Consider the following 16,218-nt stretch of genomic DNA (forward strand, 5'->3'; position numbering starts at 1 on the left):
AGTGGTGCGGGTTACAAAATCAGCAGAACGGTGGAACCTCGACTGGGGACAAACCTGTCCTGCCCGAGTGTCTATTCAATGATGAGACGTCCTGAGACACACATACGTTGCATAGGTAAATTGCAGTTTAAAATGACTCCTCAGCAATATTAGATTTATCTAAATTAACTCGTCTAAAGCCAAGAGTTAATAACTTACAAACTGATGCAACACAAGGCACATTCTGATAATTAAGCTATTTTGGCGGCCATCTTGGATTTTTATCACCACCAGTGGACACTGCATATTAGCTTAGGAATATATAGAACCTTATTAAGTATAATCCTGAAAGAAAACAGTGATTATGACAAGATAACTTATGATGTATTGAGCATAGACTGACGTCATTAGAGATTTCAGTCAAACTGGGGGCCATTTTGCATTTTGCGCCACCAGGTGGCGCTGCTGAGGTGGATCCATATCCAGAAATCTTCGAAATGGTTCGAAATGTGCCAAGTTTGGTGTTTTTAACCCAAAGTGCACAATTGTGACAAAAACCTGGCCATAACCGCCCCACCAAGAGTGGTAGTTAAGTTGCTCAGTGAATGCCCAGGGATAAATGATGCGTTGTTAGAGTAGCAGGCATCCGACCTCTTTTATCCAGCTTTAGGGGGCATGTCCATATCAAGGTAATGTCACTGAGTTAAGTTATACGCCGCTATTCAGCAGTATTCCAGCTACATTTGGAAAACCAGAAGTGGGTTTTTATACATGGTACTCGAGCTTATGGTGTGACGAGCTACCCCGCCCCTACCCCCACGCGGTTTCAGCGTTCTTTGGGCGAACGTTTTGAAAGTTTTTTTTTTGAGATACTCATGACATTCTCCTTAAACAAAACAAAAACAACAAAAACAACAAAAACTGCAACAGCAGCAACAACGCACGTATCAGTCTGAAACCAAATAAAGATAAACAGCAGATAAAAGAAGGAAAGGAAACAGCAACTTGTTTAAGAGGATGTGACGCTATAGAAGTATTTTACGACACTTCTAGAGATATTGTCAAGCAAGGCACCAATGAATCGGAGTAAGCTCCCTTCAACTACATGTTACTATAAAGGAAAGTGGCGAAACAAGAAATTGACAGGGAACGGCTGCAGGATGTGTAATTTATGTCCAATTAAGTTAATCCAATTGCGTAAACCGTGTTCAATTCAATGGCTACAATGTGTAAAGCCCATTTCTGGTCTCCCCTGCCATGAAATATCGCTAAACCCGACTTAAAACTCACTTACTCACATAATGGTTGTATCGTGGGGAGAAGTGAGATGGAGCCTTTGGTAGAAAGATGTGAGATGAAGCCTTTGGTAGAAAGATGTGAGATGAAGCCTTTGGTAGAAAGATGTGAAATGAAGCCTTTGGTAGAAGGATGTGAGATGAACACTTGAGTAGAAAGATGTGAGATGAAGCCTTTGGTAGAAAGATGTGAGATGAACACTTGAGTAGAAAGGTGTGAAGTGAAGCCTTGTGTAGACAGGTGTGAGATGGATCCTTGTGTAGGATGGTGTGAGATGAACCCTGGACAGGGGTAGGACGGTGTGAGATGAACCCTGGGGTAAAAAAGTGTGAGATGACCCCTTGCGTAGTAAGGATGATGAGCTACAATCCGTGGACACGGCAAGAATGTTAAACTCCGATTCAGGTGCCATTAAGTGCTCTTGAAAAGATCATCGATAATAACGTATAACAGAAAGTGAACATGTTAGGCTACTTTCTGATAATATGACCATGATGAACAAACACTGACCACTAGTAGTAAAGTATGAGTGGGCGGTGTGACAGGCAACGATCTTTAAGGGTATGGGTGAGAAGTGAAGTGACAAAGTTGTTCGGGTTCAGTTGTGGGTTAAGCATTCATTTATATGACGGGACAAACTAGTCACCCATGCACGTTCAGCCAACGTGGTGGCGACCAACAGACATGTCCCAGATATATGAGTGGGGGTAAGGCTTGGTGTCAATGCTGGCCATGCTGTTTGTTGATCATTGCGCTGCTGAACTCAGAAGACGAGTAATGACGATTTTTGTATGGTGAATATGGAAATCGCCGTCTGACTGACTTCATGTCGAACAATATGCTTACAAATGGCACAACACAGTATGCGACACTGCGACCCGATTCTGCCGGTTTCCAGCATGTAGCCTAGTTGGTGCGAGCACGAGCGATGAATGCAGTCATATAAAGCATATCTATGTAAATAAGAATCAATACGAATTTTCGGAAATGATGGTCCACAGACATGAGCGCATTTATCTTGGAAGGGTCAAAATATGATGGACACCCTACACACGTATGTGGCACGTGAAAACTATAGGATGTTTTCTGGTGTGAGGTTTCACGGTCTTATATAGCATGTTTGGCGTCAACACTTTTTTTGTTCCTCATACTTGTTATTAATACTTTTATTTCACGAATCTGTAGATTTTCTTACAGTGTAAAACGATACAAGAACACCAACTTTCATGGTCTTGCGAACAGTGGATTTCACGACCAGGAAGTTATATTACTTCTAGTTTGGTGACTCACCTTTGAAATGTCAGTAGTTGATGTCTTGCCTCTATGAATCATAATTGCACTGAACAGAATCTGATAACGTGGCATCAACAGCCGTAACTTGCACCATACGCACGTACTTGTGCACGTGTACGTAGCATGCTGTAAGCTTCAGAGCTATAAAGTTACCTTTATTGCATTCATTTATGACGGTGTTTCGTTATAGCTGGAAATAAAGCGTACGATCGGGTGACCTTTATCACGCTCTGAGCCACGCTTCAAGGATGTACAGGTGTCTGTCTCTTGACGGACACATACACTGGAGTCCGTGCCTTGACCGACACGTGTACCGGAGTCTGTATCACGAGAGACACACGTACCAAAGTCTGTGTCTCGACCGACACATACCAAGTTCTGTGTAATGACAGACACATCTACCGGAGTCTGTATCTCATCAGACACATGTATCGGAATCTGGAACACCAGAATATGGCTTTGTACTTACGTTGGACATGCTAATAAGTTGTTGTTGGTTGGTTTGGCGTTTAACGTCAGACTAAGTAATATTCCAGCTGTATGGTGGCTGTCTGTATATAATAGAGTTTGGACCAGACAATCCAGTGATCAACAACAGTGATCTACACAGTTAGGAACCGATGACATGTGTTAACCAAGTCAGCGAGCCTAACCACCCGATCTTATGTCAAGCTTTTTAGTAAGGAGAACACTAGTCCAGGCTTATGAGAAGCACATACTTCCTTCTCATCAGCCATGCTTTAAGCACTTTTCTGGAGTTTTCCCCCTTGAAGTTGACCAAATAATGCTTAAAGCGGCGTAAAACCATTCATTCATTCATTCACAGAAATCCCAACAATTTAAGATCTGGATTTATCAATCGTCGACTTTAAGGCCTGCATATGTTTTCACCACAACATCACCGCTACCGCGTCGTGAGACCGGTGTTTTTGAGCGTAACATTAAATGTATATGTTCCTCATCAGAGGAGGTCTTTCACAACCTACACTGATGCTCGTGTTAAAGACAACATATCCGGTTTATCCCAAGCTTCATCTTAAAATAGTCATGCCGGAAAAAAAATCATAAAAAAAATAAATTTGAAACGTATTTTGAATGAACCCATAGTAGACATATGTCAATGTAATGGATTTAACGCCATTTTAACAGTATTCCATTTATGCCACATCGTGGCGGCTCTACGTGGGTAAAAGTCATGTAGGTCTGGCATGTTTACCCAGTGGGGGGTATGGAGCTGGGAGACCTGGGGACAAAACGGGATTCGAACCCGCACTCGGAGGTTCCTGACGACTAGTTTTGCGGCGCACTCAGCAATATTCCAGCTATATGGTGGCAGTCTGTAAATAATCGAGTCTGGACCAGACAATCCAGTGATCAACATCGATCTGCGCAATTGGGAACCGATGACATGTGTCAACCAAGTCAGCGTGCGTGATCACCCGATCCCGTTAGTCGTCTCTTACAAGCATAGTCGCCTTTTATAGCAGGCAGTCCACCCAGCTGTGAATGGGTACCTCGTAAGGATGGGAAAGCCACATTAACTCGGTGCGCCTGGTAGGCTGCAAGAGCTGTATGATCCCCAGGGAGTGGAAATTGATAATACTATGTGCCATTGTGATGAATATCCAATGATCGAGGAAAAAACAAAGCGCCCTTGAGCAGTTTTGTATATCGGCGCAATACAAATATTTAGTCGTATCGTATCCTAAAGAAAAGAAATGTATCACCAGTATCACAATTACCCGGTAGATCCAGGTTAGAATTGACTTCAGAAACCCATGCTTCTCGTAAGGGGCGACTAACGGGTTCGGGTGGTCGGCTTCGCTGGCTTGGTTGGCACATGTCATCGTATCCCAGTTGCCTGGATCGATGCTCATGACAGTGATCACTAGGTTGTCTTGTACAAACACATGGTACCAAGGCTGGGATGTACAATGAAACCAGAACTAGTTCAAGTAGCGATATGAAGGCTGGGGCACGCACAGCACACTCGCACGGACACACACGTTCATACGTACGCACACACGAAGGCGAACACGCACGTACATGCACATCGCTGTATAACTGCAATGCTCTTTAACGTCTCACTCTCATAAAAGACAATATGTTCTTGTCACGTCAAGTCATTGATACGGGTTCTATTCGCCACATGGGCACAAAATGTGAAGAACATTTCAAATTTATTCATTCACTCACTAACTCTTACCACATTAATAGTTCTGGGAATATATAGATTCGAAGGATTTTGACCTGAAAAAAAAAGCCCAATGGAAACATGAAACATATAGAAGTCGCATTATTTAAAGAACAAGACATTTAGCATAAGCCATATGTGACTACTAAGATCTAGCATGACAATCTGAAAAAAAACTTTACACACTTAGGAATAATAGACTTTCTTCCTTTATCCACAACGATTCCCAACAAATGTTCAAAAGAAACCAGAGTTATCACGTCATCGGCTTAACGTATCTGTTATAAACTCCGAGCAAAAACTCATATTAAACTGAAAAGAATTTTTTCCCCAACATATGCGAAACGCGTGACGTCTTGATAGTCCATTTAAAGGCAAAAACCTTGAGACGAGACAGGTGTTAGTACCCGTACACACGTAACCTGGCAGCATACGTGGATATGGTTTGGGTTGTTGGGTATTTGGTGTTGGGTATTTGGTGTTGGGTGTTGGGTGTTGGGGTGTTGAGCGTTGGGGTTTTGTGTGTTGGGAGTTTGGGTGTTGGGGTGTTGGGGTGTTGGGGTGTTGGGGTGTTGGGGTGTTGGGGTGTTGGGTGTTGGGTGTTGGGGTCTTGAGCGTTGGGGTTTTGGTGTTGGGCGTTTTGGTGTTGGGTGTTGGGGAGTTGAGCGTTGGATTTATGGGTGTTTTGAGTTGGGGTGTTGGGGTGCTCGATGTTGGCGTGGTGGGCTAGGAAGACGTAACGTGCAAAGGTTTATTTACAAGTAGCAGACAGTTGTTTTGAGGTCAGGAGTCGGCAGGGGCCATTAATCGACTGCTCCCCGCTGGAATCTGAGCTTGACAACTGCACACAGAACCACTCTTGACTCAGGTTCATCGTGCTCAACGTCTGCGAAGGTCCGCAGGAGGAGAAAGCCAAGCACAGAGCAGTGTTCGTGAGAGTGCCCGATTTTTAGTTAGTGGTATAATGATTAGGGGAGCATTTTGTACCAGCGTCGGCCCCAGTGGGTGATAGGAATCTTACTACCATACAGTAATGGAACCAGTTTTTGACCCCAGCCCTTCTGTCTTTCTTGCTGCTAGATGACCTTGGGCTAACATTAAACAACACGACAATGATGTTCTGACGCGCACCTTTTTAGGTAAAGCAGGTGTTGTTGTGATGGACGGGTCTTCCCGTTTCCCAGACTTAAACCCGATCGGAACATCTTGGATGAGCATGGAAGAAGAGTGCGCCATTAAATGAACCAACACCAAGCCTTGCGAGAACTTGGGCAAACACTCTTTGTCCGGTGGCGACGACTTCCGATCAGATTGTTCCCAAGGGTTCACCTGTCCACGAGGAGACAGTTTGCCGTCACGACTGGCCAAGGTCACACGCTATATGGCCTTCTTCTGTTTCAAACGTGAAACGTTCCCGTTGGAGGTCACAGGCCGCAATCCGCTTTCCTTTCTTTCTCATGTTACCTGGACAGTATGACATGACATACATCCTTTTCCCCGTGATAATACAAATTACTTCCATTATTGGATTCATGTTACTTATCCCACTCTTCTTCAGTCCTCATTACTTGTGCTACCGGTAGGGCAATTTCGGTGATGCTACAATTTTAAAAGTTGTCGTTTTCACTCGTCAAACACATGTAGTCCAGAAATGGGATCGGTCTCTATTCTCACCAACGTTTCCATTCCATTTCAAATTTTCATGTAACTGCGCCGATAGAGATGTGGCGCTATAATGACATGGAAGTTTGACAACATATCTTTGGCGTGTGAAAACGCCAAAAGAATGACAACTTTTAACAGAAATTTGTTGTCAAACTTAGTTTGCCACGTGAAGTCATAGTCACATAGGGCTGCACCGGGGCACCGGATGTCTTTCCTCTAAATTTTCAGTGATGTCAACGACCGAAAGGCTGTGGTGTTTTAACCATCTTTATATGCCTCTTACAAACCACCTCGACCGTTAAACTGTGGGTTATATGACGATCCCTAAAGCAGCTCACATCAAACGGACTGAAATCCCTCATGAATAAAGATTGAAAATTCGAAATTTTCCCAGTTACCTTGTGCACTTTAATGCATCTGGTCTTAACACAATATCCACTTAGGATGAAATTTCCATTTGTAGAAATCTTATGTCGTATTACTCCAGGTAACTTTGTATCTTGAAGGTGCTAACTTGAGTCTCGTCAAGATATATTCTGTCCAGAAAAGAATGGCGTCAGTTTTGACAAATACTACTAATTCATAATACTTAAACGGCCGGAAATACAATTTGAATCTGAACCTGAGACAAATTGAGATTAGCATTAACATGTACTTAAGTGGCTAACGGTGTAAGAATCTACACCGAAACGCCGTTCCATTCAACAAACAAAACGCCGTTCCATTCAATAAACAAAACGCCTTTCCATTCAGTAAACAAAACGATGTCATCTGTAACGACGTAACCTTTATTACTGACTCACAAACCGTCGTAAAATAAAGAGTTAACATTATTTTCCCTCACACATTTGTTCAGGTCACGTGAATACTTCAAAGTGGGTTGGTATAAATAATATGTATGATATTCACTGCACCAGTAATTTATTCATATTTGCTTTACTACAGCTTGTTCAGCTTGACTTGAGCTACTTTACATATACATGACTCTGGAGGACAAATGGCACAAACTGCAGGTCGAGTTAACTTCATTAAATAGGGGAGCAGGGAATGTTGTTATTGTTGCGTTCGTGCGAAACATGCATAGATCCTTATCCTGGAGAACAACACTTCTGATTCATTTCATGATTTATCTGCATTGTTTACACAGTCCAGTTTACAACGTATAGACGTCAGTTACTTTCACAATTCGATTTACTCTTGTTATCACTCTCTACCGTTTGTAGTTTCTTTTTTGAAGAAAGCTAGGACATTGCTGGCGATTTCTCGACACTGTGGTGTCAAATGGCGACCTTGTCTCGGTTGTTCGGACATGTTGACGAACAACCGAAAAAGGTGCACCCCTTTACGAAAATAGACCCAACTAGTTGTGACACGGTCACGCAATGCATTAGCATTCACCTGTTCAGGTCAAGCTGAACAAACTGTAGAACAGTTTGTTGTCGTTAGTCTTAACTCCCCTCATTTGGTAGTGTCTATAATGACAAATAGATAACAACTAATTTTGCTAAAACTCCAACTAGAACATGATTCATGGCTTTGTAATCAGACGTTAGGAATAATGAGACCAATAAAACACCTCACATGATGTACCAGCGTATGTGGACGAGTGTCAAAATTACAAACCGCTTCCATATCCTTTGTCCAAATCAGTAATTAATTGAACTCTAATCGGTATTCTCAGTTAATTACCCTAAAGCATGTTTGCAATAAGTGTTCACTTTATTTGTTCAGAACAATATTCGCATTTGTGTAATTCATTTGTCAACGATCCTTGTTTGTTTGAGTCTCCAAGGTAAATACATACGGAAGGAGAGAGCAGCCCTGTGGCACCCATACATCACAGCAGACTCGGGGGCGATCCTTGATATTCTGGGTGTCAGGGTACAGGGATTTAGTACTTTGGGGGCAGTATCAAAAGTTAATAGAAGCGTTTTGGTAGTTTTTGTTGTCTTCAAACTCGCTGAAAAACAAAACATTAAATAGACCCTTAAAGTAGGGCTTTACATTATTTCATAGAACGTATTGAGAAGTGGACCTGAGAGTTGTTTTATCTTAGAGAAGTAAAACTGAGTTGATATAAGGTTCAGAATTAAATATAGGGTATACAGCAAAGTAACGGGTGACACTGAATTCATGGAAGGTTATAGGGTTGATATATGTACTAACGGGAAATGGTAACTGCCTTTATGTCACATCTGTAGAAGCTGGTATGATAAATGGGAACACTTTTTATGAGTAGACAGCTTCTTTGTTAAAATTTATGCAATATATTGCAGTGAAGAGGTTGTCAATCCGTAAAAAAGGTGTTTCTCTTCAGTGATAACCGTGCATAACTGCTGCTGCTGCTGCTGCTGCTGCTTGTGACTGGAATGATCCACGCGTGACGTCACGTCACGTCAGCAAGACAGCCACATTCGGCTGACCCATGTTAATCGATTCCTGACTGCCAGCTCGACTGCTCGGACCATTCCTCGCTTAGGTCCAATCACTTCCAGGTATGTACGGAACTCACAGAAGGAGCACAGAATCCGGCCGTTGCAGTACGCCCAATTTTGATGCATCGTCACTGACGGGGACGTCTTACCTGGTACAGACGGCAGTGGAGGTACAAGAAATAACTGTTGAGTAGTTGAGCTGGTACTGGATTTTACAGCCGAGATGCTTGAGAAAGCAAGTTGAATTGTTACTGGATTTAAATCTGGAGATTTGGCGATGATTTAAGGTATACATACTGGACCAAAATAGTTAAGGATACATGTAAATTTTGAAATTATGAATAATGACGAATTGATTCATTGACATTTTGATAAATATCAGTCACAAAAATACCAATATCCATAACTTAGTTTGTCCAGTACAGTCGAACTGGACGTGTTTAAAATTGTGAAAGGCTTGAATTTTGTCCAACTCAGCGTGGCACCGTGTTCACTTCCTGCAATACCCATCTGGGTTTTGGTACTCTCCCTTATTTACTCCACGGGCTGTGGGCTGTTATCATGTTTGTGCTGCCATAGTTTATGGGCATTTAATTCATGGCACCTAGAGGGGTTTGTAGTAATTTGATTTACGGTGCAACATATTTGTCAGCCATTGTGGGAGGTATTAAACATCATAAGGCTTATGGTGACAAATGTTTAATCGTTCTACTCTGTACAGGCTGGCCGTAGTTGACGCTATTTGATGTATGCCCAACATACGGATACTCGAGGATACGGGCACGAGGCCTGCAACTACACAGGGCATGGGTGGGTGGTGTCGGGTGGACTGGGTTTGTGTGACCTGTGGTTGAGCTGGCGGGTGGGGTGGGATTGAGATGGGTTGATTTTTGTATTGTCGTCCTGGATTCGTCTTCTCTTTGACGGCTGATGTCCTTCGGCAAGCTCTCCCCTCCCTTTCATGATGTATGTTTGATCAGTGACACGACAACGGGAATTATATCCATGCTTATATCCAGATAAACAGAGAACTAGTTTCTTCTCTGTATTTGTAACAACAGTAGTTCCCGTGTAAGGTAATACTAAAACACTTCATGCATACCTCAAGAAGAAGAAGAAGATATACGAATGCACTCTAGTGTCAAGCGACACATGCTAGATGCAAACAGAAATCGCAAGGCCAACTTAGTCCTATAAGACACCGTTGCCATTTAATTTTGAATTCGATAGTAGTTTAATTACATGTAGTTGGATTTGAAATAGATAAGTAGCTGAAATTCGGGTTTCATTACACCCAATTAACTGAAATGGTGAACTGTCCGTGTGAAGCACATGCCCTCAACACAAATTTGCTGCCTGGTACCTATAATCAGCGACGTATACTATCATGTTTAATTGACAATCATTGGCAACTAGTACATTTAGGTGCTATATAATGGGGAAATATTGCTTATACCTGATGTTTTAATGTTCATAATTATTAAGTCGCTAAATGTACACCCACATTTAAGAGTGTACCATTTCGTATTTCAGACCCCCCCCAAAAAAAAACAAAAAAAAAAAAAAAACAAAAACAAAAAACAAACAAACAAAAAAAACCCCCCCAAAAAACCAAACCAAAAAAAAAAAGCCCAAACCAAACCAAAACAAACAAACAAAAAACCAAAACAAAACAAAACAAAAACAAACATTCACACACACAAACAAACAACCCAGATGTGTCTTTCAATTACATATGTGGTTGCAATTGCACGTTCTTAGTTCCTCTGTCAAGACACATGAAATGTAGAAAAATATATGCTATCGTCTACGTAATCGTTTCCTCCAAAGTTTTCTCGGAACGTTGTTCATGAAATTTCTGCAAGGTGCGATTCAAGGAGGTGTTTCACCGCACTCCTGGATGCTCTATTTTGACGCTTTTTGAAAGCTTCGCAGAAAAAGCCGCTTGAACATTGCTTGACGTCTGGAAAGGAAAGTTGTCTACTGGGAAGCTGAATAATAACGGTTTGACGTGTAATTGGACGTCGTCAGACATCACGACAGCGTCAACTGCATCGGGACTTATCTGAAAACAAGACAAACATTCAGTGACGATTATCACAGTTTCGACATAGTGCACACCACTGACGGGCGTTGGCAACATGGCGATTTGTTTGGAGCGGCTCAACAGGCGCCCGCCGAGCATGAAGATAAACTGCATGAAGACGAGTACTGATCGTCTGTTTCGTAATTACAGTATAATGATGAAAGCTTTCCGAAATTTGACTCGCCGTTTGAGTTCGATTTTGTAGAGAATAGTATTTCATCAAACACTCTTGCCTGTAACCTGGGAATCCTTGATTGGATTCAGTTGTCAACATAGATAGACTCCCGTCGCCAGTTCGTGCACAGACAATGAATGAAATTCAAAACTATGATATGCTGAATCAATATGATTGGCAACGATATTGGTGCATTGAGATTTAAAGACCTGGAAAGTTTCAAACTGCACAGGCAGCTGAAAACATCAACACATACTACAAGAAATGTACATCACGCTAGTAATGAACTCGCCTATTACAAATGAAAAAAAAAGAAAACATACTGTTTGTTTTCTACTTTCTCTTGCTGCATATTTTAGTCGAAATAACGCACCTCGGTTATAACGAACAAAAACTAGTGTTGTCTTTGAATTTGCTATAACTCTTGTTTACTGTATATATCAACTAAAATGAAAGCTGTGTTATCTTCCTTATCTCACCCTAACAACACTAGTCGAACATGGTTTTGTGTTTTTCATGGGAAGATTGATATTAGTCCTTGTCATACACTTGCCCAAATCTCTCAGGTAATAATCATTAGTTTAAATAATAATTTCTAGATCAGATGTAAATACTGGAGAAGCGTCCTTTATTTATACTCACCTTTTTTAATAAAAGAATTATTATTCTGGGAAGCTATCAAAATCGGCATCTGTCCTATCCGGCATGTTGTCAACACTGGCGTAAAATCTCAGTCCCGTCTGTGACTTGTACTTGTACATTTATCACAATTAAGCACATTGCCCGAACCGGATTATTTCTTCAGTCCCATGAGTGCCGGTTTAGACAGCTTCCACTGTACATGCATGGGCTTTGCCCTCAGCCAGGTCGTGTTCAGTTGCGGATATGTTTATGGTTGAACAACTGGTTGAAGTTAGACCTCTCAATGCTCCCGCAATACAGTGTATGCTCGGCGTTGGTTTAACTGTTGCTGTGCTGTAGACATGATATGTTTTCACAGACAGCGAGTCTTTCAGAGGAAATCCATTATATCCAACAGACAGTTATTGATGCTGCCATTTCCAGTTTATTTCTAGCTGTACTAATCATTATAAAAAGGATATAAGATTATAAAAGATATATGACTGGAACGTCTGTACGTTTTTCAGGGTTTAAGTAGTTATATAGGTATCGTTACAAACCATTTTGTACCATTATTTAGAGCAAAATACGCCCCCAAAGCGATCCAAATCGAGGTCATTTGTATGACAAATTCGACACCATAATTGTGACACAATGTGACCTACTTTTCACTTGATAACGGGAAGTATGTCAATTAAAGCTGACCAGGTAAGGATTTTATACACCGCTCTGTAAGTTCAGATGTCCACCATATAAATGTTACTTCAGGCCGCACTCAGATTTGAAATTTCAACTATCGAAAACTGTAGTTCTGGTGTTTATGTTTTTCAGTTATGCAGGTATACAACGATCATCTAGTGCATTAGATGGGGATGAAGTAATGAACGCTGACATTGTTCGTCTTTCTCCGATCGTCATCAAGCAGAGAAGAGCGACGGTACAGTTCTCTATCCCCGAGAGTGCACGGCAACGGCGAGGATAGATACGTTTGACAGATGAAGGTGCAAAGAGTATAGTTACATCATCGATGGCGTCCCAGTATAAATTCCAGATGTGTAAAGAAACTGCATACGAAGAGTTCGAATACCGAATACCGAATGTTGTGTGCCGAATCTGCAAAACAAAACCCCCGATAATGAAAAAAATTCAGATTCGGGATTTCAATCCCGGAAACTTTGCTTGATTGTTTGTGTTTTTAAGCTACCCAGGTATACAACGAATAACTAGAAAAATCCCGACTATGAAAACAAAAATCAGATTCGGGATTTGAATCCAGAATGTGAACAACAAATTCTAATTCATGTGTCGAATCCCGGATGTGAACTAAAAATTCCGATTCGGGATTCGAGTCCCCAATCCTGAATCCGTGTCTAAATTCATGTTGCTTTTGTGACGCCTATATTCCCAGCTATCACATTGTTCATATTCCCAGTTACTTGCTGACTGTCGTCTGCTGTACTGCTATTTACATACACATAAGGCAGCTCAGATGGCACAGGGTCAATAACTGCAATCGACATGACCATAAGCTATATAACAACCCATATCATTTAAAATACATGTAGACCCGTGAAGGTCCTGGGGTAGAATAGGCCTTCAGCAACCCATGCTTGTCATAAAAGGCGACTATGCTCGTCGTAAGAGGCGAGTAACGGGATCGGGTGGTCAGGATCGCTGACTTGGTTGACATATGTCAGTGGTTCCCAATTGCGCAGATCGATGCTCATGTTGTTGATAACTGGATTGTCTGGTCCAGACTTGATTATGTACAGACCGCAGCCATATAGCTGGAATATTGCTGAGTGCGGCGTAAAACTAAACTCACTCACTCACTCACTAAAATACATGTATATTTCCATGTCCATAACAGTACAGGGTTCCAGAGTGAGTGATTCATTTAGGAAGTAGGAAGTGAATGAGAATTATTCCAACTTTCATTTGACCCCGGGCAAAGACGTATTCCACGTAGGAGTGAGTGTTTCGCCACCTTTAGCAATATTCCCGCAGCATTACTGCAGGGGACACCTGAAATGGGTTTCACAAACTGTATGCGACCATGGGCCTTTGGCATGATGTTAACCATTTGACCCCAACCCTCCATCCCACAGAGCCTTTGAAAGTTTCGAATCTGGGTTATGGGTGTGTCTAGCTCAAGCTTTAGCCAAACATTTACCAACATTTAAAAGGTCGCGATTGTCCGATGACCAAAGGCGATGTACATACACCAAGTTCAAGCAAAGCAAACTGACAAGATGACGAAACCCTATTACTCAGCGACGGGTGTGGGGTCGATGGGGAATCAATGTCTGGTTAAATTATCCACCACAGCCAGTTTAAGTCATATACTGACGTCATGAGCAATCATCATGTTCATCCCAATTTAACATAACTGTTCATCTGGGCTCCTTAGAAGCTAAACCATTTTATAGAGAAAACAATTAGTTTCATTTTTCCACATTTTGCGCCACCAAGTCTAAAAACATAATCCTTTTGGATCTTTTTGAGTGTAAGTCTTCAAGCAATGGGAAAATACATCGCCTGGCAAATTGTCAGTATATCGCACCAAGACGAATAACTCTGGTCATGACTAAGATAAGTTTGGAACATTCCCGACACATAGTTGCAGACACTGGTGTAGATCAATGACTAGATTCGTGGTAGGGGAGGCGGTTGTGAAGACAAGACACTGAGTCACAAGGGACCCTTTGGGTCATAGCCGAGGTTCACATAGCTGGCGAAGATCTGTTGTCACACTTGGAAGTCGCGCAATCCACACTAGAATAGAGGCGACTATACCATTCCAAGAAACGTAGGTAACGTCGACTAAATGAAATGTTATAGTGAACATAATGATATTTTGTCAGATAGTGATGTTTTCCCGTTACAAACACATGGAAAGGCAGGTCGTTTTTTCAAAGAGACACGTGGCGGGGATATACTTCGAAAAAGAGACTACAGTATCACTGGCGTGTCAGACTTGGAAATGTCATGCATATATATAAAATTTCTTGAAAGCTTTACCGAGATCTCGTTTACATTAACCTTGAATGACGCCCTTTTATATCTTCGTAGAAAATACTGCTTGGACTTAAAGGAAAGTTTATGTTTGGAAAGTTGAATTATGCCTCTTGTTATAGAGTCTTTGGTCACTCTGAATCTTTATCCCTTGATTTGAATATGAAACGGAATAGATTGCCTTACTGGTGTCGTATGTTTCACCTTCGAGTGTGTAAATGAGATGGGAGAGTATCGCCAATTGGTGGTAAAGTCACTGCTTATATCAGATCAGCAAAACATTTGAAACTTAAAGTTAATCTATCAGCCACATTTCCATGATTGGATTTTACCAGTTGGAGCAGAAATTCCCATTTATGTCTAAAAGGAAACAGACTAGCAAGGACGCGGTCTCAATCAAGTAACCTTTGCTTAAATGTGTTATACCAAACGTTTACACAACTATTATCAGAGGGAAAGTCCAGCGCCACACTTGCCGTTTCCTCCAGAAATATCGTTGGGTGATATTGAACGTCTCTGTGTGTCTGTCATTGATCTTTGGGATGTGTCAAATGAATGTTGGAGAAACGGCGATCGAGGAGTAATGAAGCTTGTCGCAGGTGTTCCCCCTGAAAGTTATCCCGCATTCCCGTCATTGACGAGGGGGTCCCAAACGCTACGTGGTATTTTTTGGCAGCATGTTGTTTATTCTTTAGAAAACTGAAAGCTTTCTGTTTGAATGGCATTCTAGAAATTGCTAGTACAGTGATGACACAACTTTATGGATGATCAACTTCTGGATTTTAACAAGGGAAAATGTTGAAAATCCGTAAAGTTATGTCAAAACTGAAAGACGATTTGGGAACTCATTAAGCAGATGCGTTTGCATAGAAACTAACGATGCCAGTCACAGGATTGTTTGGTCCAATAGTTATAGCCCGCAGGCATACAATAATAATGTATGTAGTGTAATATTGCTTAGTGTAGCATCAAACAAACAACAATTACTCATAGTTGGAATTGTAAATCTTTTTACGTTTTGGCAGAGACTTCTTATCGATGTCTATAAGACGTTACATTTTATTTGTCCAGCAAGTAGATAAGCGCAATTTCTGCATAAATGATAGCTGTTATTATCGTCCTTCCCATAACCACACAATGTTAAACTCCATGTAAAGACTGCTGTCAAGGCTGCCGTAGAGTGAAATCTGCTGTAGACATAATGTGTTTTCACAGACAGTATTTCTCTTTGAGGAAATCAATCACACCTAAAAGGCTTACATGATCAGCTATAGATGATAAAATCATAATGGGGGCCTGACATTTCCAGTTGTACTAATCATTATAAAAAGGATGTACGTGCATGTGAGATATAATATTGGACTGTGTTTTGTCGGGTTTTCAGGGTTTGAATAATTATATAAATGCCGTTAAAAATGGCATGAGAGCATTCGCAACTAATACACGCAATAAAATTGGA

Source organism: Haliotis asinina, chromosome 6 (genome assembly GCF_037392515.1).
Source record: "Haliotis asinina isolate JCU_RB_2024 chromosome 6, JCU_Hal_asi_v2, whole genome shotgun sequence".
Taxonomy (NCBI): Eukaryota; Metazoa; Mollusca; class Gastropoda; order Lepetellida; family Haliotidae; genus Haliotis; species Haliotis asinina.